Source organism: Henckelia pumila, chromosome 3 (assembly GCF_033568475.1).
Source record: "Henckelia pumila isolate YLH828 chromosome 3, ASM3356847v2, whole genome shotgun sequence".
NCBI lineage: Eukaryota > Viridiplantae > Streptophyta > Magnoliopsida > Lamiales > Gesneriaceae > Henckelia > Henckelia pumila.
Window position 1 is genome coordinate 118,364,669 of NC_133122.1, and position 19,163 is coordinate 118,383,831.

General features: G+C 36.3%; 1 pseudogene; it reads right to left on the reverse strand.

The window, feature by feature from the left end:
• Positions 1 to 4,182: 4,182 nt before the first annotated feature.
• Positions 4,183 to 19,163, reverse strand: part of LOC140889378 (CBL-interacting protein kinase 23-like) — a 29,106-nt pseudogene continuing 14,125 nt past the window's right edge.

Sequence of the window (19,163 nt, forward strand, 5' to 3'; positions counted from 1 at the left end):
AACTTTTGTTTGATCAAAATTCATAACCTTTCGGCCAAAGATATTCACAAATAAAAATATGCATGTCCTAATTATGTCTAAAAACAGAGTGTGACAGAAATTAAAAATGCAAACATATGCACAAATATATGTTGACAAGTGAGGTATTTTCCACGATGTTGGCAACATCTCCCAGCAACACTTCAGGATTCGGAAAAAATTTGATATCCAATTCATTATTTTTGCAGAAGTGGTAGCCTGCACACTAAAGGAACGATCTTCAAATGGACCCCTTTAGGTAGCTTTTTCCATTTGCTTCTAATTAACAATCAAATTTGATGATTGATTCAATTCAAGCTTAATCATTCTTGTTCTTTTGTTATTCTGATTTTGCAAAGTCACTTTTTCATTCGGGACAAGATCATGGAATACACGAACGTCCCTCCACTACTTCGTGACTTAGTCAGAACTCTTCTTCAATTAATCCAATTAAATTGTAAAATATTTTGCAAAGAATCCTGAGTGAAAACTAGTCAATGGTTACAAAGTATCCAACACATCACAAAACAAAATGAATGCGTGAATGCAATATGACTAAGATCCTAAAAATGCATATGCATGAAAAGGTGTTGTCACAGGGTGTTGGCAACAATCCTGAAAACATCTCAGATCTGTTTATAATGCACACATACTGAGATACTTCCTTAGACTGGAGAATCTCTTGAAATCCAAAGCTTTTGTGAATATATCAGCTAATTGGTTATTAGTTCCAACAAACTGAATTAAGATCATGCTTTCTCGACCAAATCTCGAATGAAGTGATGTCTAATGTCAATGTGTTTAGTTCGAGAGTGTTGTACTGGATTTTGGATATATCAATGGCACTAGAATTATTTAGCATTTGATTCACCCAAAGGAGACCAACAGCAACATACTCAAACTCGGCAGTAGACAGTGAGACACGATTTTGTTTCTTACTATACCATGACACTAAGTTATTCCCCAAGTAGAAACATCCTCCCGAATTTCTCTTTCTCTCATCTAAATCCCCAGCCCAATCAGCATCACTAAACCCTATCAAATTCGAATTGGTTTCTTTAGTGTACCACAATCCCAAATTCAAAGTACCTGCTATTTCAGTATATGTTTCACGGCCTTTAAGTGAGTAATTTTTGGGTTAGACTGGTATCTAAAACAAAAACTATACATGATATCAGGTCTAGTAGCACTTAAATACAAAAGACTACCAATCATGCTTCTGTAGAGGGTGTTGTCAACACCTTCGGCAACATCCTCCCTAGATAGTTTTTCATTAGAACCCATAGGTGCGCGCATGTGTTTAGTGTTTTAATTCAAAAACTTCTTCTCAAGATTTTTAGCATACTTGCTTTGACACAAAAATATACCATCATGCATTTGTTTCAATTGCAAGCCCAAGAAATATGTTAACTCACCAACCATGCTCATCTCAAATGTAGAAGACATGCACTTCACAAAATCATCAACAAGTTTATCATTTGAAGCACAAAAAATTATATCATCCACATAAATTTGGCAAATTAAGATATTACCTTGAGACTTTTGCACAAACAAAGTCTTATCAACTTCACCTCTTTTGAAGCCAATATTGAGCAAGTACTCAGTTAGTCTTCCATACCATGCACGTGGTACTTGCTTCAATCCATACAATGCCTTTTTTAACTTATACACATAATCAAGATGATTAGGATCCTCAAACCCTTTAGGTTGTTTCACAAAAACTTCTTCATTTAGGATCCCATTCAAAAAGGCACTTTTTACATACATTTGGAAAAGTTTCATTCCCATGTTACACGAAATAGCAAGCAAAAGTCGGACAGACTCAATGAGGGCAACATGAGCAAAGGTTTCATCAAAATTCACCCCTTCAACCTGTGTATACCCTTGAGCTACCAACCTAGCTTTATTTCTAATGACGTTTCCCGACTTATCAGTTTTATTCTTGAAAATCCATTTAGTTCCTATGACATTACCATGAGCAGGACGTGGTACAAAGTACCAAACATCCTAACGAATTGTTCTAACTCTTCATGCATAGCATTGACCCAAAATTCAACTTTTAAAGCCTCTTCAACCTTTTTGGGTTCAATGTTTGACACGAAACAAGAGAATCTTTCCTGAGAATATGTAGAACTCATGCACAACAAACCTGCCATCTTTCGATAATCCACTTTCTCTTTCCTTCGAGTTTGCAAGTCTCCATGCACATCTCCAATGACCTGTGAGGTTGGGTGATTTTTCTGAATTCTGCTTAGAACATTCTTTCCAGCTTCGTTTACCTCACTGTTCTCATCAGTATTCTCATCAGTGGGCTTTTCAACTTTTGATTCTGGATTTTCTGTAGGAGGTTTTGGCAATACTCCTAAGACAACATCTGAATTTCCAGAATTTTCAGCAGATCATCAACTTCATTTTCAGCTGTTTTATTCTTTAGATTTGCAAAGTCATCAAAAACAACATTAATTGACTCAAAAATAGTCCTTTTTCTTAAGTTATACATCCTATAGGCTCGGCTATTTGATGAATATCCCAAGAACATACACTTATCAATTTTTGCATCAAATTTAGCAAGATGATCTCTATCATTCAAAACGTGACATACACATCCAAAAACATGAAAATATTTAAGGTTTGGCCTCTTTCCCATGAGAATTTCATAGGATGTCATAGTAGTACCATTTCTCAAATAAACTTTATTTTAAATATGACATGCAGTATTCAAGGCTTCAGCCCAAAAACATTTTGAAATATTTTTCGAACTCAACATCACTCTTGCCATTTCTTGCAAAGTCCTATTTTTCCTTTCAGAAATTCCATTTTGTTGTGGGGTTTTAGGAGCAGAAAATTCATGAGAAATACCTTTCTTATCACACAAACTCGCAAAAGAAGAGTTTTTGAACTCCTTACCATGATCAGTGCGAATACGGATTACCTTCAGATTATGTAGATTCGCAATCTTAGTGAGCAGTTTCTTAAATGCATCAAATGTGTCCGATTTTTCTCTCAGAAAATTTACCCAAGTATATCGTGAGAAATCATCCACACAAACAAAAGAATATTTCTTACTACCAAAGCTTTCAACATCCATTGGACCCATCAAGTCCATATGTATAAGCTCAAGGCAGCGTGTTGTCACAGATGTTGGCAACACCTCGTGTGACACCCTAGTCTGCTTCCCTTTCTGACATGTTTCACAAACAAATGGAATACCAGATTTTAAGTTAGGCATACCTCTTACAGCATCTAACTTACTTAAGTTCTTCAATGTCTTGAAATTTGCATGACCCAATTTTTGATGCCATAGATCAAACTCATTAACTTTTGTGCGCCTACAAGCCATCTCTTCTCCGAGTTGATAGCAGTTGTTGGATGACCTAGTACTTGTCATGACACAGAGATTTGAATCATCAAAAACTTTGCATAATTTCTTATCAAATTGCACATGAAAATTATCATCACAAAGTTGGCTTATGCTTATTAGATTTGCAGTAAGTCCTTCAACATGAAGCACATTGCGAAGCTTAGGCAAACCAGCAACATTCAGAGTTCCCTTTCCAACAATGTTTCCCTTTGAACCTCCATCATAGGTTACTTTTCCACTTTTCTATTCAATATAGTCAATGAGAAATTTCTTGGAACCTGTCATGTGACGTGAGCTCCCGCTATCAAAGTACCAAGCACCTGAAACATTAGTCCTCAAAAAAGTATAAATCATATGACATTGAATATCAGCTTTTGTTACCCAAACCTTTCTTACATAAGATCTGCTTCTGGAGATGTTGTGGGGAGGTGTTGGCAACACCTTCAATGCAGATCTATATCTGTAGTCTTCCTGCAGCTTAAAACAGTATGGTTTGATGTGACCAGGTCTATGACAGTAGTGACAAATGTACTTACATTTCCTTCTAGACATTGAAGGAGCAGCAGGTTGTGGCTTTGGTTTTGGGAATCAATTGGTAAGGCCTTTTTGCTTGAGCTTTTTGTACTACTACTTTCCTTGACAAACATAGGGCCTTTAAAACTTTCACCAACCTCAAATATGCTGTTTTCAAAACCTAAACCAGCCGTACCATCTCTTCCCATCATGAGTAACGAATCAAGCTTGGAAGTGCTTGAATTAAATTTAGCCAAAGTAGCTTTTGCCTTTCCGAGTTCTTCCTTCACCTAACTTAATTCCATGTCTTTTTTACTCAACATCACTTCCAGTCTTGACACATCAACCTTTAGATCAGAATTTTCTTTTGAAAGAATAGTATTCATCTTGTTCCTTTCAACCCAATCAGTATGTAACTCTTTAAACATCATCCGAGCTTCTTCCATGGACATTGTCTGTTCACCTGGATCATTAATACACATATTATCAGTAATGAAAGAATTCAAACAAACTGACCTTTGGGGGATTTGCGGCCAGGTGTGGCAACACCAGCGACAACACCTAAAGGATTGACTTGAAACTTTTTCTTGCTCTCCAGTAGTGCAGATAAGGCAGTATGGCTTTCTTCATCTTTCTGTTCTTCTTCTTCAGACTCTTCATCACTCAAAGACGTTTTCATACCTTTCCTCAGCGTGTTGGCACACTCATTTGCATAGTGTCCAAAGCCTTGACAAGCATGACATTGAACAATGTCCAACTTCTTTGAGACAAACTTCTTCTTCCCTTCCAACATCAGTCGAGGCTTAGGATTATCAGCAGGTTTCCTTGGTGATTGTTCTGGTCCAGTAATCCTTAAAGGCTTGTTAGAAAACATTGGAGCCTTGAGTTTTTTATCCGTATTTCTTGACTCTTTTATCTTCTTCAGATAATCATTGAATTTCCTAGTCATAAGAGAGATCGAATCATCTTCTAAATCAGATTGATGAACTTCTTGATGAAATTGAACATACTCCTCGTATGAGGGTTTTGAGGCTTGAAGGGCTATTGATTTTCCTTTATTCTTCTATTGTTTTGTATTGTTCATCTCAAAAACATGAAGGATGCTAATCAGTTCAGTCATCTTCATCTTTGAAGTGTCTTTTATTTCTTCAAGCGCCCAAATCTTACCATTGAATCTTTTAGGCAAGGATCGAAGAACCTTGTTCACCATAGTTTCACTAGCAATAGGTCCTCCAAGAGCATGCGCCTCTGTGGCTATCTCCCTAAGTTTCTTATCATAATCAGCAATAGTTTCAATTTCATCCATCCTAATATTCTAAAATCTTGCGTTTAACAATCTCAATCTTGTTCTTCTCATGCTATCAGTTCCTTCACCTTGTTCTTGAAGAGCATCCCATGCATCCTTAGCAATAGTGCAGTCAGCTATGATTCCATTGAAAGAGTGGGTGCCCGGTTAGCCAACTTGTGGCTAAGGGCTTTTATGACTCTATGTAAAACAATCTTTTGTTTAATATAATTTACACTTTTATAATGGCATTGACTTTATCTTTCTTCATATTGTTACATATGATATACTATTGTTGTTTTGATAAAGACCTTGAATATACTATAGTGTATGTAAGATGTGGTAGCACATGGGGATGGCTATCATGAAACACATCTTATAGTCACTGTATATTCTAAACAGTTCCTAGTCAATTGAGCCGTCCGCAAATAAGGATAAGGATCGCTCGAGATTGAGACTAGCATTTGCGATGTCGAGTACCACGTTTCATTGGTATGGAACATAGAGATGTTCAAAGCATGCAAATGGATATTCATATGATGAATGATCGAACTACTCTATTCGGACTTTCCAAGTGGTTATCACTTATCGAGTGGATAAAGTCCACAGTTTTGGTTGTACACCATTAGTCCTTATTACTTGAAACATCATTGAGACTCTATATGCTAGTACTGTACTTTGACTTGTTTACCGACTCTATTGGGGTCATCAGGTGTCGGGATTGGGTACAGTTAAGATACATATAGGAGTCGATGCTTTGTTGTCAAAGATTCACCACATACTTGCGAGTGTGGATATCCTATGCGATCTGAGGAGATATTAGTGTGACGAATCTCTGGCCAGAGTACATGATGTGTTTTAGGTTACTTGGTGTTCCGAGTAACACATGCAATGTCACTAATAAATCTCCAAGATGTTATGCATAGTTATCGAATCTCGAACGACTCTCGATGCACCAATGGTTGTTGATTCGATCGGGATATTTGGTTGAAGGGACCGTACTGTACGCTAACCAAAATCTACTGGTTCTTGCAGGCACTATCAGTAATATCTAGGGAATCATGGGGCGATGTTGCTAGGCGCTCTTACCATGATTCGATGGGTAAGTCGGAAATTGTTGTTCCAAGTCACAAGGAGTTGTGAGCCCACGGCTAGCTGTATTCCTGAACCATTGAGGGTTACACAAGTAATGGATTACTAAAACCCCGTAGAGATAGTTAAATTTAAATAATTAAATTTAATGAAAGAGAAGTTGGACTTCTTAACTAAAGGGAGTGGGATTTCCTAAAATGACATAGGGATGGGCATTTTTGGAAATCACTGAATTCAGATTCAGAAAAATTATCTTGACTCTAAAAGATGCAGAAATGGTTTCTGTGCACATTGGTGAAATCAGTTTATCAATCGGAGTCACGATGAATTTTATATTAATTTCTATAACAACAGGCTTGGCTTGTTGGGCTTAAGTTATGGATTGTGGGCTTTAAGGAGTTAGAGTCCTTATACAATTATAACTAGAAATTATCTATAAATAAAGGTGTTGGGTTCGAAAATTTGACACATTTTATATTGCAATTTTCAAAAATACACTCTAGAATTTTCAAGGGGATTTTCGAAATCCTCTATCCCTTTTGGAGAAAATTCGTCTTGTGATTTTTGTGAAAAATTACAAATCGAATTAACAGATCATATCTGTTTATTCTCTACGTAAAACTTCTGATTGATTTTTAGTGCAGTCAATCAGAGGGTTTCTGTTTTTCGTTCGTGGACCTAATTCCGGAGATAGATCGTGACTGTCATCGGTTCCCGGGATTTACATGAAGAGCAGATTAAATTCTGTTGGAGTCCACGATCAAGCCTTTGCTTGACGAGGTAAAAATTTAACTGTGTTTTATTTTTACTTGAACAAATTTAATCGTAAAAGTTTTGATACCCATATATGGAATCGTTCCATATAATAAAATAAAATTTTTAAACTTCCGCTGCACCGGGTATCAATTCTTAATTGATCTGAACACCGTTTTCCAACAGTGGTATCAGAGCCAGATTGCTCAAATCAAACGATTAAATTAATCGATTGTACAAAATTTTTAAGCCTCGATTTTTGAAACAAAACGAAATTTTAAAATTGAATTTTAATGGGCAAATCGAGCAGCGATCGTCGCTGCCCGGGGCAGCGAGTGTCGCTGCCCAAGGGGTAGCGACGGGCTGCCTGGGATTGTCCCGGGGAGCCCGGAAAAATTATTTTTAATTTTTTAATTAAAATTTTAATTTTTTGAAATTCTAGTTTTTGATCCGATCGAAAATTGTTTTTGATTGGTTCACGAGGCATCGGATCGAATTGTTCGAGTCCGAAGATTTTAAAATTGATTTTTGGATAAATTTGAATTTTTGGAAAATTTATAAATTTTATCCGTTAAATTAAATTTTATAAAATTAATTATTTTGGTACAATTGATGATAAGATATGATCTTATGGATGAATAAGATAAAATATGATTTTATCTTTTAAATTATGATACCTTTGCATGTTTATCCAATTATTTAATTATTGAATTAATTAATGGATAAAGGATGATCGATTGCCATGACCAATGTTTTAGGTGTATGTTAGGTGATTTACATTTGTCTTATTGTTGTTGGTGTTTATTAATGGGCTTGGTTTATAGCCCAATATGATTGTCATATGTAATAAAAGTGGGCCTGGTTTATGGCCCGTTCCCACCCCTAAAAATGTATCCCATATTTGTCATCGAAATTTATTGTAAATTTATTAAACTTAGTGGAAGGAAAAGATTTGAAGAAATGGTGGGCCCAGCAGACAATGAAGACCGAAAAAATGTAAATTGGAAGCTCAATGTAATAGGATTGCATTGCATACTTGCATATTACCTAGGATTGGACTTAGACTCGTGATTGGCAACCACGGGTCGATTAGTTAATGGGATCGATCATTCTTAAATAATATATGATATTATTGATGTATGCATGTTTAGACTAAATTGTATGAATCCCGCAAGTATACATAAATTGCATGATGAGACAAATTTTCAAAATTAAAAATCCCTCATTTTAAATATGATTTAAAATTGATATCAAGATTAATAAAAAGGGAATTTAAATATTGTTTAAATATTCCTACCTTCCATCAACGATCAATGTATGAGATGCTACCCGCGGATACGGTCCGGCTCATATTGTTGGGGGGGGCCCGTTCGTCTGAAAGTTGTACATTGGATCGACACATGTTGTAAGTTGGGTGGAACTCCCATGGGATTGGCTCATATTATTGGGGATCCACATGGCGACCGTCCATCACAACTTAATATTGATGTGTTATCTTGACATGTCACAATAAACGGCGTCATATTACTGGGCCCTTATTGGACATGAGATAAAAACATGAGGGTTATTTTGGAAGTAATTGGGCTCTACCTTTTGAAAATTATGGTTGGCTGATATTATTCGGGATCATGATTTGTCAATTGGACTCCATGTTCTCACTAAAGAAAACAGTTTCCCGTTTTCACTAGAGGGTAGTGAAATCGTTAAAATAGTGGGAGTGTAATTCATAAAATTAAAATTTGCCATATTTTATGTCTTAGTAAATTAATTAAACAATCATTGATTATTGTCTGTTTCCTTTTCAGTATACTATTACAATGACTTCTCGCAATCCACTGTTTTCAATTCTCGAACAAAACAAATTGACTAGCGCAAACTATACGGAATGGTTCCGTAAGTTGAAAATTATTCTTACTTCGAAAAAAGATTTCTACGTGTTAGAGAAGCCGCCTCCGAAGGAAGCCCCGACTAATACAAGTCCGGAAGAGTTGGCCAAACTTGATTTATGGTGGGACCATGATATCAAGGCCAAATGCTACATGCAGGCTTTGATGTCTCATGAGCTTCAAAGGAGATTCGAGGATAGCGTGAATGCTGCTGACATTCACAAGAACCTCAAGGAACTCTTTGGAGCTCAGTCAAGGTCGGAGAGGTATGCCACCGTTAGAGAGCTCATGATGAGCCGCATGCGAGATGGGACTTCGGTCTGTGAGCATGGGGTACGCATGATTGGGCTCATTGAAAAGTTGGTAACACTCGACTTGACTTTGGAGCATGAACTTAGCGCGAACTTGTTGCTTCTATCACTTCCTTCATTGTTTGATGGTTTTGTGATGAACTTAAATATGAACAAGATAGAGGCCACCCTTGAAGAGATGGTCAATATGCTTGTCACATATGAAGCCACACTAAAGAAGGATAAACCGGTACTCTTGGTTGGCTCTTCTTCTAACTCTAAGAAAGGACCAAGTGGAAAGGGTAAGAAACGTTCTGCCCCGCCCAAGAAGATTGTACCAAATAAGAAGGGAAAGGCCAAGGTTTCAAATGGGATAAAAGATGAAAACGTTTGCCATTACTGCAAGAAACCCGGTCATTGGAAACGTAACTGCAAGGAATATCTCGAACAGTTGCGAACTGCAAAGGGTATGTTTTACATTGAAATAAATGTTTCGCTTAATACTTCTTCTTGGGTATTGGATATCGGATGTGGATCTCACATTTTCAATGATTTGCAGGTGATGACAAGAAGTCGTAAGCTAAGGATGGGTGAGACCCAGCTAAGGCTCGGGAATGGTTCTAGAGTCAAAGCCAAAGCTATAGGAGACATTTATTTAGTTTTGCAGAACAATTTTAAGTTATTTTTGAGAGATGTTTTATATGTTCCGGATTTGGTCAAAAACATTATATCTATTTCTATGCTTGATAGAGATGGTTTTTCTTGCAATTTTGTGAATGGGATTTGCAATATTTACAAGAATGAATGTTTGATTGGAAATGGACAACTTGAAAACGATCTATATAGCTTAAAATTAAAAGACGTTCCAATTAATTATGTTGATAAACCGGTAACAACAATTAAAAGGAAGGACGATAGTCAAAACCCGGCAAACCTTTGGCATGCTAAGCTAGGTCATATTTCCTCAAGGAGGATGAACAAGCTAGTGGGAGAGGGCATGTTTGATATGTCTGATATTAAATCTCTACCTACTTGTGAGTCCTGCCTAAAGGGAAAAATGACTAAATCTCCTTTCAAAGGAAAACCTGAGCGTAGTCAAAATCTGTTGGATTTGATCCATACAGATGTTTGCGGTCCATTTAGGATTGGTACTAAATGTGGCAACACCTACTTCATTACCTTTACTGATGATCATTCTAGGTATGGGTATTTATATTTACTGAAATATAAGTCTGAAGCATTTGAAAAGTTCAAAGAATTCAAGGCTGAAGTAGAAAACAAACTAGGTAAAAGTATTAAGGCACTTCGATCGGATCGAGGTAAAGAATACTTAAGTACCGAGTTTTTGGACTATCTAAAAGAGAATGAGATTCTTTCTCAGTGTACTGCTCCTATGACACCTCAGCTTAATGGTGTTTCGGAGCATCGCAATCGAACTTTGTTGGACATGGTTCGATCCATGATGAGCTTCACTGAGCTCCCACCTTCATTTTGGGGCTACGCGCTTGAAACGGCGGTATTGTTGTTAAACAACGTCCACACTAAAGCAGTAAATAAAACACCATACGAGTTATGGAATGGCAAAGCTCCTAAGTATTCGTACTTGAGGATTTGGGGATGTCCTGCTTACGTGAAGCAGACAGTGGGAGATAAGTTGGATATTCGATCCACCTTATGTTATTTTGTAGGGTATCCGAAGAATTCAATCGGATATTATTTCTATCATCCTGCTGAAACAAAAGTGTTTGTTTCAAGGAATGCCACCTTCTTGGAGAAGGAGTTCTTATTGGATAAGAAAGGCAAGATGATGAAACTCGAAGAAATTCGAGAAGAACCCGAGATACAAAATAGTGATCCTACACCTCAAGAATCATCACAAGACACGCCTATTACTAGGAGATCCGAGAGGACTTCTAGGCCTCCTATTAGATATGGTCTTCTTCTTGAAGGGGATCAAAGTGAACTCGACATTGGATGTGATCCAAAAAACTTCAAGGAAGCAATTTCTGATGCGGATTCGAATTTATGGCTTGAATCTATGCAATCGGAAATAGACTCGATGCATTCTAACCAAGTTTGGTATTTAGTAGATCCTCCCGATGGAATTGTTCCAATTGGGTGCAAATGGATCTACAAGAGAAAGCTTGGGCCTGATGGAAAGGTATTTACCTACAAGGCACGATTGGTGGCAAAAGGTTATACTCAAAGACAAGGAGTTGACTATGATGAAACTTTTTCACCAGTCGCAATGTTCAAGTCCATAAGAATCCTTATTGCCATAGCAGCAAAGTATGACTATGAGATATGGCAAATGGATGTAAAGACTGCATTTCTTAATGGAAACATTAAGGAAGAGATCTATATGATGCAGCCTGAGGGATACACATCCATGGGAAGCGAGCATAAGGTATGCAAGCTTCAGAGATCAATCTATGGTCTCAAACAAGCATCAAGAAGTTGGAACCAGAAATTTGATGAAACGATAAAGGATTTTGGTTTTATCAAGAACCCGAAGGAACCATGCGTGTACAAGAAATTAGTTAAGAATGCGGTAACATTCTTAGTACTTTATGTTGATGACATCCTACTCATGGGGAATGATGTAGGGATGTTGCAGTCAACAAAGATATGGTTATCAGGTAGATTCTTGATGAAGGATTTAGGTGAGGCATCCTATATTCTAGGAATTCAGCTCTATAGAGATAGATCTAAAAGAATGATAGGACTCACTCAATTAACCTACATCGACACCATATTGAAAAGGTTTTCTATGGTTGAGTCCAAGAGAGGACATCTACCTATGTGTCATAGAGTTTCTCTATCCAAGTCTATGTGTCCCAAGACTGACGAAGAGATAGAGAAGATGACACACGTGCCATATGCGTCAGCCATAGGTAGTATCATGTATGGGATGATATCTACCAGACCGGATGTGGCCTATGCTCTGAGCGTCACGAGTCGATACCAAGCCAATCCCGGTCAAATGCATTGGAAAGCCGTGAAGGATATTCTTAAGTACTTGCGAAGGACTAAGAATTTATTCATGGTTTATGGAGGGAGAGAATTGAAGTTGAAAGGCTATACCGACTCTAGCTTCCAATGTGACGTGAATGACTCGAAATAAACCTCTGGATTTGTATTCGTGCTCAATGGCGGTGCTGTCTCTTGGAAGAGTTCCCAGCAGGACACCACAGCGGATTCCACCACTGAGGCAGAATACATTGCAGCATCAGCTGCTGCTAAAGAGGCGGTTTGGATAAGGAAATTCATCCAAGAGTTGGGTGTAATTCCTGAAGCTGTTGGTCCAGTCCCGGTGTACTGTGACAACACGGGTGCCATTGCTCAGGAAAAGGAACCAAGGTCTCATCAGAAGTCCAAACACGTACTGAGGAAATACTACATCATCCGGGAGATCGTGGAAAGAAGAGACATCAGTGTCGAGAGAGTGGCCTCTACAGACAATATCGCTGATCCGCTTACTAAGCCCTTGCCAGGACCATTGTTTGACAAACATCGCGAAGCAATGGGATTACGTGTTAGGGCAAGTGGGAGATTGAAAGAGTGGGTGCCCGGTTAGCCAACTTGTGGCTAAGGGCTTTTATGACTCTATGTAAAACAATATTTTGTTTAATATAATTTACACTTTTATAATGGCATTGACTTTATCTTTCTTCATATTATTACATTATGATATACTATTGTTGTTTTGATAAAGACCTTGAATATACTATAGTGTATGTAAGATGTGGTAGCACATGGGGATGGCTATCATGAAACACATCTTATAGTCATTGTATATTCTAAACATTTCCTAGTCAATTGAGCCGTCCGCAAATAAGGATAAGGATCGCTCGAGATTGAGACTAGCATTTGCGATGCCGAGTACCACGTTTCATTGGTATGGAACATAGAGATGTTCAAAGCATGCAAATGGATATTCATATGATGAATGATTGAACTACCCTATTCGGACTTTCCAAGTGGTTATCACTTATCGAGTGGATAAAGTCCGCGGTTTTGGTTGTACACCATTAGTCCTTATTACTTGAAACATCATTGAGAATCTATATGCTAGTACTGTACTTTGACTCGTTTACCGACTCTATTGGGGTCATCAGGTGTCGGGATTGGGTACAGTTACGACACATATAGGAGTCGATGCTTTGTTGTCAAGGATTCACCACATACTTGTGAGTGTGGATATCCTATGCGATCTGAGGAGATATTAGTGTGACGAATCTCTGGCCAGAGTACATGATGTGTTTTAGGTTACTTGGTGTTCCTAGTAACACATGCGATGTCACTAATAGATATCCAAGATGTTATGCATAGTTATCGAATCTCGAACGACCCTTGATGCACCAATGGTTGTTGATTCGATCGGGATATTTGGTTGAAGGGACCGTACTGTACGCTAACCAAAATATACTGGTTCTTGCAGGCACTATCAGTAATACCTAGGGAATCATGGGGCGATGTTGCTAGGCGCTCTTACCATGATTCGATGGGTAAGTCGGAAATTGTTGTTCCGAGTCACAAGGAGTTGTGAGCCCACGGCTAGCTGTATTCCTGAACCATTGAGGGTTACACAAGTAATGGATTACTAAAACCCCGTAGAGATAGTTAAATTTAAATAGTTAAATTTAATGAAAGAGAAGTTGGACTTCTTAACTAAAGGGAGTGGGATTTCCTAAAATGACACAGGGATGGACATTTTTGGAAATCACTGAATTCGGATTCAAAAAAATTATCTTGACTCTAAAAGATGCAGAAATGGTTTCTGTGCACATTGGTAAAATCAGTTTATCAATCGGAGTCACGATGAATTTTATATTAATTTCTATAACAACAGGCTTGGCTTGTTGGGCTTAAGTTATGGATTATGGGCTTTAAGGAGTTAGAGTCCTGATACAATTATAACTAAAAATTATCTATAATTAAAGGTGTTGGGTTCGAAAATTTGACACATTGTATATTGCAATTTTCGAAAATACACTCTAGAATTTTCAAGGGGATTTTCGAAATCCTCTATCCCTTTTGGAGAAAATTCGACTTGTGATTTTTGTGAAAAATTACAAATCGAATTAACAGATCATATCTGTTTATTCTCTACGTAAAACTTCTGATTGATTTCTAGTGCAGTCAATCAGAGGGTTTCTGTTTTTCGTTCGTGGACCTAATTCCGAAGATAGATCGTGACTGTCATCGGTTCCCATGATTTACAAGAAGAGCAGATTAAATTCTGTTGGAGTCCACGATCAAGGCTTTGCTTGACGAGGTAAAAATTTAACTGTGTTTTATTTTTACTTGAACAAATTTAATCGTAAAAGTTTTGATACCATATATGGAATCGTTCCATATAATAAAATAAAATTTTTAAACTTTCGCTGCACCGGGTATCAATTCTTAATTGATCTGAACACCGTTTTGCAACATCCATACATACTCATATCCACAGTTGCAAAAATTTCATTGAGTGCTTTAGCATTGTAGCTTGAAATTTGTGTTTCCTCGGCAGTCCAAGTTTCTTCTTGCTTGATGATATAGTCTCCATCTTCATCTAGCGTCTTTGGAGGAGTCCAACCAGTCAGAATACTTTGCCAAGCACGAACATCCATAGCTTTAATAGTATATCACATCATATTCTTCCATAGTGCGTAATTAGTGCCATCAAGGACCGGAGGTTTCAAGAACGAGTTCGCAATAGACGATGAGTCCATCTTATTCCCTATAATAAAATAAACAAACCAAGATCATTTCTTAGTGTATCAAGAATATGGTTCTGATGCCACTTGTAAGAAAATTGGGGTTGCACATAAATAGTTTGAGGTGTTGTCACAAGGTATTGAAAACACCTACAATAACACCTTGAGTAATTTGCAGCGTAATATAATTTAGGCGTGAATAAAATAAACAAGCAACCAAATAAATAGACTCAAATGAATTTAAGCAAGAGTATAAAATACTCTTGCAGCGCCTCAGGGCAAAACTTCACTAGAAAACTTTCAAAGTGTTTTACAAAACCTAAAACTAGTGATTATTGTAAAAATCAATTTCTCAAAACAAGTGAGAAAATAAAGAGTAAAAGTTCCCCTAAAAATTCTATATGAAATAGAATAACAAAAACTAAGTAAGGAGAAAAACTCTTGATGCCAAAACTTGTAGAGACGAAACACTCTTTGATCTTTAATCTTCGAGTGCTCTCCAATTCTTCAAGGCAACAAGTTAGAACACGACCTCAACTAAGCTTCAGAAGATCTTCCTCAACGTACGTATCTGAAGCTCATAAATCTCTCCCTGTATGCATCGGTTGATCTCTCCAATATATAGACTAGAATCCTTGCCTTGGCTACAAATGCCCAAAAAAAAAACCAGATTCAAGAGGGGGAAGAAGCTGAACAATTTGACCAACAACTAGGTGGACCTCCCTAGAAGACCTCCCTGCGTCGGCGGCGGCTGGAACACCAAGAAGGGGCGGCCGAGTGGGGAGGGAAAGAAATGAGGGATAGAGGCAGCTACTTGGGGTCTTTGGGGCTAGGGTTTGTGTTATGTTTAATTTTAGGTTTAAAAGTTTGAGTGTGTAGTGTGTACATGTGTGTGTAAGCATAGATATAAGTATATAAAAGTAGGTGTGAATGTTCCTTTAAAAGTACAACTTTAAATTACTACAACTTTTGCTTACTAACTTACACTAATAAAATTCCTAAGTTTAAAAACTCGAAATTAAAAATATTATATTGGGTTTTACTAATCCAGGTTTAAAAAAAATCGAACTTTTGAAAAAGTTAAAGGAAAAGCCCAAGAATGCGATAAAATGATTTTTGACACTCGAAAACTTCGAAAAATCAAACTCTCGTCTAAATTTCTCATTCCTCCCAACTTATCTCTTTTAAAATAAAATCTTGGAATTTACCGTCAAAATCCACCATCGCCAAAGCCAGAACCGGAGAATACTGAACTCAAGAATCTTTAAGAATAATTAACTTAAAATCTTTGAGCAACTAAAAGTTTAAAGGAAACTTAAGCAATTAAAAAAATCCAAGCAATTAAAATCATAAATATTGAAAATGAATTTAGGCACTATCTTAGGAATTAAAATCAACACTTTAAATATTTTGATGTCACGGTAATAAATGAAATATTTAAATAATAACAGAGCTATTAAAATAATTTAAACAACTAGACAAACGTTTAAAATTATTTTAAATACATAAAAAAGCGGTATAAAAACCTTTAAAATGATTTGTAGAGATAAAAATATTTAAATAAATAAGCTAGGAATTTTAAAATAATTTAAATAACTAATCTATAAACTTAAATTATTTTAAATAAATAAACTGGATAATTCAAATCATTTAAATAGGCAAATCTTAAACATTTAAAATCATTTAAATGAATAAACTAAATAATTAGAATCATTTAATTAAGCAAGCTAACCTTTAAAATATTTAAAACAATTAAGTTGCACAATAAAAATCATTTAGACAATTAAACTTAAATAACTACAATATAAATTAAATAGCTGGTACAATAAAATCATTTGAATAAATAATTATTATTTTATTAACACATAATTCAAATAACAAAATTTAAATCGATTAAAATTAAAAATAATAATCATAATATTTATTTAATATAAATGCATGCGATTTAGTAGATTAGATTTGTAGGTGCTACAATTCCTTCCCCCCTTAAATGGAATTTCGTCCTCGAAATTCAAGACCTACTAACTAGATCCAGATACATTAGACCTGATCGGCACTAACTTTCTTATCGTGCACCTACAAGAGTTGACGCTAAATAGCTTTCGCTGCACACCCTTATACTCATTGATATCTATATCATCAAGAATCAGACTAACTCTTACTGCAACAAATATTCACAAACTCTTATTTATTTCCAAATGATTGCTTTCTAATAGGTAATTCAAATCACTGCTTCAATGTAGTAGATTCGGCATAACCAATAAATAATTTATGTCGATCTTTTCCATAGTTGAAAGCTTTCTCACAATGAGGTTATGCTCAAAGTCCACTTTACCGATTAAGCTTATCATAAATAATATAGGTCTCGAGCTCTTAAGAAGTCAAAATACTTAGCAACCAAACACCTAACTTTTCTAACTACGGTAACTAAGGGAACTTTACAATTCTACCTCGTTAGGCCTCGAAATGAGATATGAATCTGACGCATACTTCCCCAACATCGATACATGAAACCCATCAGGTATCACTAACAACTCTGCGCCAGCTCAAATGATAAAACAAATTACCTATCTCTTCAACAATCGCATAAGGACAGTCAAGTCGAGTTAATTTCCTTATATACCCAAGTCAATAGTATTATGGAACAACGATACCTTCAAGGACAACTTAACATCTAATTCGAAATTTTAGAGGCCTACGCCACTTATTATCAATACTTTGCTTAATGATAATGGACTATGCTCAATCCCTCATAAGATACTACATCTCATAATGCTCTTATGGAAGATTAAAAACTCTCTTAAGCAACGTCTCTAGCTCAGTTAACCTTCAAGTGGAACAAATGACTCTCCTCAACTTAGGATTGATTGACCCATTTCAATAAATAAATCTAATATAATCCTTGAAAAGAAAACATAACCATAAAATTCATTGTTGCTTAGTTCCATGATACTGACCGATAATATAGAATCCAAATGGGTAACTAAATAGATCTCATTCATCCATTCACCAATCTATAATTCTGTCCCTTGGGCATTCTTGATTTGACAATAAGTTCAATAATACGGTCACGAAACCTCAAAATTTTGGTTCACCCAATTTGTCAAACGACTTACTTTCCTACGGTGGTATTACAATTCTTAGTTAAAAGTTTTCAATGGATTTTTCCACCCTAACTATCTCAGACGCAAAGACTAAATAATACATATTTACTCTCGAATTCAAAATATACCAGATGGCGTTCACAAACTGTAGAAACGCAAACGTGAAGTGCCCAAAAGTCTCAAGGGACAACTCTATTTCCCTATCTCATGATTGATAATCCATTCAGCTTACCAAAGTCGTCTGTTTACTTTTAACGATCCTATTTAAAATTGAAAAAACCCATTCAATTAATTCACTGACTAGCAGTCTTCTCGCTAGAACTAGATATATTCAGTAGTCGTCATTCCTCGGAACACAACGGTAACTTAGGATTTTATCTAGTACTAATACTAAATTCAAACAGTCTAAACACTCACTAAGAGGTTACGTACAAGTCAATTCTTTATTCAAGAAATCGAAATGATAATTGAAACTATGATCCAACCAAAATCCTCATTATGGTGGATCATGAAAGGAAACAAACATACAAGAAATGTTGCTCGATATGAAAGGAAATGACGCAAGAATTACAAAAAAACGTGCAGAAAATAAAAATATCTAGATAAGTGAAAACAACTCACTCAAAATTAAATTCTAGGGATTAATGAATAATAATGGAGGCTCCATGAATATTGAATATGGACCAACAAGATACAAATCTGGTGATCATTCATCCATTGGTAATGAAATCATGCTCAACAATCAAAGCACAATTAAGATAGTCAGTGTGACTTCAGTCGAGAGAAGTACACACAAGTCAATAATCAGGGAAAACAATGGTCTCAAAATAAAATCAGATGTCAGCTACGCAACATGAGTAGATTATCAAAAAGAAAAAAAAGTGAATCTTAATCACATCAACATGTGGCTCTAGAATCGAAGGAAAAATTTCCAGAAGTGTGAAACATTCACAAGATGTTACTAAGAAGTTCAATTAATGCCAAAGTGGCAGAATTCAACGCTGATTAATGTCATACGAATCCATAAATGCTCAAAGAAAGTGTAAAAAAATTTCGGATACTCAAAAGTATATGTTGTAACGGATCTGAGCACAAAAGAAGGAAAAAGAAATAACGAACGGAATAATAGTTCACATAATTGAAAGGCTCATAGTAA